The 6,934-nt window shown below is 34.0% G+C and overlaps 1 pseudogene; it reads left to right on the forward strand.

The window, feature by feature from the left end:
* The first annotated feature begins 436 nt into the window (after positions 1-436).
* On the forward strand, positions 437-533 carry LOC138807646 (U6 spliceosomal RNA; annotated as a pseudogene).
* The last annotated feature ends 6,401 nt before the right edge of the window (positions 534-6,934 follow it).

Raw genomic sequence — 6,934 nt, forward strand, 5'->3', positions numbered from 1 at the left:
CTGGTTGGTCTGTTCCCACATGGAAGAAGGGTAAAGGCTCAGGTAGACATTTGTTCCAGTAACACCTCATTTGGGAAAATGTCAACTGAAGAAGTTTAGAAGTAGCTCTTAAGCAACGCTTAGTTTGAATCCATTAGGTCCACAAAGCTGGATAAATAAGTACTTGAAAAAGCCATCACCTTTGGACCTAACTATAAATAATAGAGAGTATGATCAAATTCCAAATAAAAAGACAAGATATTCATTGGCAAAAACGTTTGCAAATGTGAGCAATTGACTGATCAATATAATTTTTTCCACTATTCACAGAATTTTAGGGAAATAAGATCGATAGCATTGTTAGGAACAATAAGGTTTCCTTGTTACAAGTAGGCACCCATAGATATAAGCCTGTATAAAGATTGCATCATTAACTATTATAATTAGAGGATATTACATGCTTCCGCAGCACGTATACTCAAATTACAATACAGAGATTAACATGGCACTTGCACAAGGATAATATGAAAATTTGAGAAGTATTCCATATTTTTCATTCTTCAGATGCAAGAAATGAAAAAAGTGATTAAAAAGTTGATTACAAAATTACAAGTGTAACAATACACGTAATTCATATAATCAAATTTAGTTTGACATCAGTGTATTAAATCACCTCAGAAAGGCGTTTACATAGCATAAACTTTACAAAACTTTTCAAATTAGACAACATTGTCATTTTATCCCAAAGAAAAATAATAAAGACCTAGAAAAAAAGGAATCAAACTGTTTCTATATGGAATACAATCGGAAAGGACACATTAATGAACGTATATATTATAAAATAATATAGAATTCAAAGTATATATAGGAGAAAATAAATTATGAACATTATGCAAACATAGAATATAGAATATTTTAAAATATACTTTTTCAGACAAGCACCAGAAATATTTTGGTTTCTGTACTACTCATTTCAACAGGTATATTAAAATTATTTCTTATTAGAAAATCACAAACACTGAAGAAATTATTGTACATGTTTACAAAAACTATTGAATACATTTTTCCATCCAAGGCAGGCAATTCACTTGGAAGAATTCCGCGGAATCAATGAATTTTTACAGTAAAATATTGGTGCTGCCGGGCACTGGTGGTTCATGCCTATAATCCTAGCTGCACAGGAGACTGAGATCTGAGGATCATGTTTCAAAGCCAGCCTGGGAAGGAAAATCTGTGGTACTCTTATCTCAAATAAACCACTAGAAAACTGGAAGTGGAGCTGTGTCTCAAGTGGTAGAGGGCTCACCTTGAGCTGAAGATCACAGGGATAGCTCCAGGACCAGAATTCAAGCCCCATGACCGACCAAAAAAAAAAAAAAACCCACAACAACAACAAAAATCAAACAAACAAAAATATTTGGGCTGGGAAAGTGGCTCAGTGGTAGAGCGCTTGCCTTGCATACATGAGGCCCTAGGTTCGATTCTTCAGCACCACATAAGCAGAAAAAAAAAGCGGGAAGTGGTGCTGTGGCTCAAGTGGTAGAGCGCTAGCCTTGAGCTGAAGAGATGAGGGACAGCGTCCAGGCCCAGAGTTCAGGCCCCACGACCAGACCAAAAATAATAAAAAAAAAAAAGAGTCCTTTAGTTTGGGCATTGGTATCTGTATCATGATGAAGTAAGAAAGAAGCCACTCTGGTATTATTCCACGTATATGCACTGTTCAGGAGTGTCCAGTGATCTACAGTTATTGCATGTGCCACTTGAGACACCAACTCACTGACAATGTCTAAGTGTCCACCGTAGGCTTCTCAAAGAGGGGTATACTGATCATCATCCCTACTATTCACATAAGTGGCCTTTTGGGAAAGAAGTATCCGCACTGTAGTAAGCTGAATATTTTCGGCAGCCCAATGAAGAAATATACTTTTATCATTCTCCAATTTTTTTCTTGCAATTGATACCATTCCTTACTTTTTCATCTTGTTCCCCAGATTCCAAAGTATTGCCTAACCAGAGACTTTGAGTGCCAGTGGGAATGAGGTGTTCATGTATTTCCCTAATAGTTCACATTGGTTGAACTGGTCAGAAACATCTGGTGAATTTTCTGCAACTGTTTATTCACCATGATTTATTTTCTCTTTTTCCAATTTTACTATTCGAAATTATTCTAACTGGAGAGTAGGGAATTGATGGAGAGCAGAGGAAAGATATTCCTCCATATTCAAATGTACACACTGAAAATGAGGACCAGTGATGTCTTCATGTGCAGCTTATTCTAGGCATGAGAAAATAGGAAATAATGCCTTCCATATAAATGATTTGGGAAATGGCAGAGCAAAAAGTGAAATGATACAACCAAAAATATAAAAGCAAAATAAATTAGGAGAATTATGGAGCAATCGTATTATCTATGAGAACCATGAAAGGGAGAGAGAAAGAAAGAGACAGATGTTTAGTGACGTAGCTAGCCACAAAATCCATGCCTCTGTTCAATTTGTAGAGCAAACAAAATTTTATTTTTTAAAAGAGATGGAAATCGAATTTATGTATTTACTTGAAGTTAGTAAATACATTTTTAGTAGCCTACGTAAAGAGACATAACTTTACCAAATTACAGACAGTAAAATAAATCCTTGATAGTTCTAATAACAGATCTGACTGAAATCAGTTGAATCATACTTTTCTTGTACGATGCAGGAATAAGAGGGTAGTAAAGCAGCTAGAGAAGGCAGGGAGATTGTATCTGTGACAAAACTTTGTGGAAATTGGTATTGAGGATCTCTTACTGGTGATCCACTTGCACTGGAATCATGATTCTGAAGTATTGCTTGCTGATTCTGAACTATTGATTTGATTATTATATTCTCCAAGAAGAAAATGAGAATTGATAGTGAAGGACTACTAATACATTTTGACCTTCTCATTAAGCACTTTCAATCATCAAAATCACATGAAGACAATAGACAGGACTACTTTTTAGATGAAAGCAAGTGTCTTATAAAAACAAGGAATGTATGTAGTCATGCAAAGGACTTCTATTTTACCAATGCCTTATACATTTTTCTAATGTTGGGTACCAATAAATAATGGATCTATTAGAAAGCTCTTAAGGCTCATATGTTCAATAGTGAGTTCTCTCACACTATGTCATGGTATTTTTTGTGTATGGTTTTAAGAATAAATTTACGTTACTAACTTGATTTTCTGACAGGACAGTATCATCACTGTACATCTTGCTTCTATACTCTCATTTTAAAATTACCATCTAAGTATGTGCATGAGATAACTATATAGGAAAATGTAGAAGCCACACTGATGGCTTATGTCTTTAGTAGTAGTTAATCAGAAATATGAGATCTGAGCATTGTGGATTGAAAACAGACCAAGAAAAAACAGTCCATTAGATTCTGATTTGAAAGTAACCAGCAAAAGCTAGAAATGGAGCTGTGGTACAAGCAGTAAAATGCTAGCCTTGAGCAAACTGAAACAAAAAATAAATTCTGGGACAAAGCCAGGCCCTGAGTTCAAGCCCTAGTATTAGCACCAAACAAATAAATTAATTAATAAGGTAATTAATTAATTAAAACTAAATTAAGTGGTCACATGTGGAGAGGCAGGTAAAATGTAACATGCGTGGTAATATTTTATGTATTATTTTGTAATAAGGCATATTATCATTTGTCCTAATCACTAATATTTTATGTGGACTTTTTTGTACAATAAACCCTGAATTTAGCATGCGTGCATATGTGTGTGTACATGTGCGAACATGTGTGTATGTGTATATGTGTGCATGTGCTGTTGCAATGTTGTTTGCCAATGTGGACAGGGTGAGGCTGAAAAAAGCTGTGTTGCAATGTTTTTATCAGTGTTCTGTCATGTCATTTCAGTGGAACCAGCCTTTGTACATATTATTTGTCTAATAATAACATCATAATCAAAGCATTTACAATATTAAGGTAGAAAAAGAGACAGCTTTCAGCTCTTATTGTATGTTAGGTAAGAAGATACAGACATAATTAGTTAGTAAGTTGTTGCTATAAGATGATTGTCAGTACAAAATACGTATTTGACCTCTTAAATTGGTTATACTTTTAAGATACACTCATAGAGTGATTTGGACAGACTTGACCAAACAGGTATTACTCTCTGATTATTCCTGTGAAACACAAGTTGGATAAACTCTTTCCGGATTTCTGTTGAAAATCACTTTCTTTGCAAGATTATATCTATTCTCACTAAGAGTTAATCCAACCCATATTATGTTTGAATATCCCATCTTATTCATTGAAAATAAGTATTGTGGATATGCTTGTTAGATATTCCTTTCAAAAACGAACAAACAAAAAGCAAGTGTTATGTCCATATTGTGGATGCATTTGAAGGTGTTTTGTACATGCACAGGTATCTTTACTAATGGCTCTTTTGTGGGAGAAATTACGGCAACTTTAACAAAAAAGGCTTTTTGAATATCTGTTTCAATATGCATAACATCTCAGAGCAAGTCTTGCAATTTCTGAAAATCCTTTGAATATTTTAGTATTATTTCAGTTCATTAACTGTAGAGCTAAAATTTCTGAAATATTGTTAAGATCTGAAAATGTAAGTGGGTATATACGCTTTTTTATGCTTCATTTTATGAAAACCCAGTTTTTATGAAAGTAAATGGAATAGAATAAAAGAATTAAGTGTATTGGGTAAGCTAATTATTAGTATAATTTTGTTTTTTATTAATAGTCCATTGAATGTAGATGATGCAGTTAAATTATTTCCTCTCTACTTCAGTTAGTTTTAGAATCTGTATAGTTATGAGTGAACTTTAATTATAAATGAAGGTCTTTAAAAATGATTAGGATTAACCTTGTGCTTTTTGACCTACTCCCAAGAAAATGAGTTATTTTTAAGTGTTAATAGTTTATCATTATGATTATCATAGCGAATCATTATCATTATCATAGGGACTTAAAAATGCAGTAGTATTGATGTCTTTTTAAACCAATTGTATTCACAAGTTGGAGAGTCTTTAATTCATAATTAGGTCTTGGCGTAAATGATTTTTAACCTCTCGTTCCTAACATTAATGATAGGTAAGACTGCCTTTTTGGGTATATGAAAGGTAAAATATTTATCTGGGGTCAAATGTGATTTTATATCAGTCTTTCTTTAATAACATTTTAAAGTAGTACATTTCTCTCAAAATGGTGGGTATAAAAAGCAATCAAAATACTTCTAATGGTAAAAAATTTAGGTGAGCTACAATGCAGAAACGATTGCTCCAAAAGACCTGCAGTCTGTTTCCATCAGGAATTGGGCAGGTCATTCTTTCAGTTAGACTCTGTTAACCAGAGATGGGGTCCCCAGGCAGTGCAGTGTTGAGTGAAGGCATAAAATATGATTTCTACTATTTTGAGCTAGAAATCAAGAATATTATAGTTTAGCAGTTCCTTTCACCAGGGAGGTATAAATTGATTATGAACTTGGAGTTTTCTTATTCCAGTTACTTATTTTCTTTTTTTGTTGTTGTTGGTCATGGGGCTTGAACTCTGGTCTTGGGTACTGTCCCTGCGCTCTTCCACTCAAGGCGAGTGCTCTACCACTTGGACCACAGTGCCACTTCCAGTTTACTACTGGTTTATTAGAGATAAGAGTCTCACAGTCTGTTCTGCCCAAGCTGGCTTTGAACCACAATCCTCAGATCTCAGGCTCCTGAGTAGCTAGCATTATAGGCGTAAGCCACCTGTGTCCTGTTTAGTTACCTATTTTCTAACAAAGATAAAGGAAATATTATTAGAGTGTGCACAATAATTTTGGGAATTTTCCTAGAATTAGTAGACTGAGTGCTGGTATTTAGTTATAAAATAGAATGAGGTTAGTTCATATAGTGGGAATGGAACGCAGGCTAACACTTACCATGTGTCGAATGTTGTACTAGTAATTTCAACTCTGAAGACTTAAATATCATCATCTTAGAATTAAAAATAGAAATAGTTTCACTTTATGGGAATTTTGTGAGGATTAAATTAGATACCAAAGGTAAAGTACTTGGAAAAGCAATCAGAGTTTGATACTTTCTACCTTTTATTTTATCATGTGATATATTCTAATATTTTTACTGTGATATTTATATTGTCTATTTAGGATATGCAAAGTGATGTATTGATATACATTGCCTTGTTCACTTTTCTGTCATTATGAGGAAAATACCTGCAAAGAAAATTTCGGAGAAGGCAAGTATCATATTGACTCATGGTTTAAGATCAGATGTCTCCATTGTTTTAAATTATATTTTTATTAAATAGGTGTACGAAATGTTTTCCATTCAAAGAATCAGTTTATAAGTACAATGGATCATTACATAACTTTCTCACAACCTTCCAAACCTCAACCCACTTTCGTTTTTATTAGTTTCATACTATCTGCATTGAATATTATGGCTTCACTCTCTACTTCCATAAGTCAATTTATTTCCTACCTTTGATTTCCCCTCACATTTTCCAAGTGGTAGCCTCCTGGTATTCATTTTGTTGGATTAAAAGTTCAATTTTATAAGAAATTGCACCTGTTAAATACTCCTCTGCAAATAGCATGCTTTGATTAATACTGTTGTTTAACTTGCATAAAATTCTGGCTTCTAAATACACGTTCTTTTTGTGTCTGGCTGTGACTTCGTTTACTTAACCTAATTTTAGTTCTATCCATTTCTTTGCAAATGCTGTAACAGTCTTTATAATGGATGGGTGCAATCCAATTGTGTATATGTGCAACACTTTCTCCAACCATCCCTCTGCTAAAGTGCATCTGGGCTGTTTCCATAAATTCTCTACGGTGAATAGTACAGTAGTGAACATGATTTTGAGAGTGATTTTACTCTAACCTTTGGAAAAATTCATCACTGTTTTTCTGGGAGCAATCCTCTAGCCAATTTTCCAGAATTAGCACATCCCTTCCTTCATCT

Source organism: Dipodomys merriami, unplaced genomic scaffold (assembly GCF_024711535.1).
Source record: "Dipodomys merriami isolate MVZ:Mamm:240054 unplaced genomic scaffold, mDipMer1.0.p SCAF_424, whole genome shotgun sequence".
Classification (NCBI taxonomy): Eukaryota; Metazoa; Chordata; class Mammalia; order Rodentia; family Heteromyidae; genus Dipodomys; species Dipodomys merriami.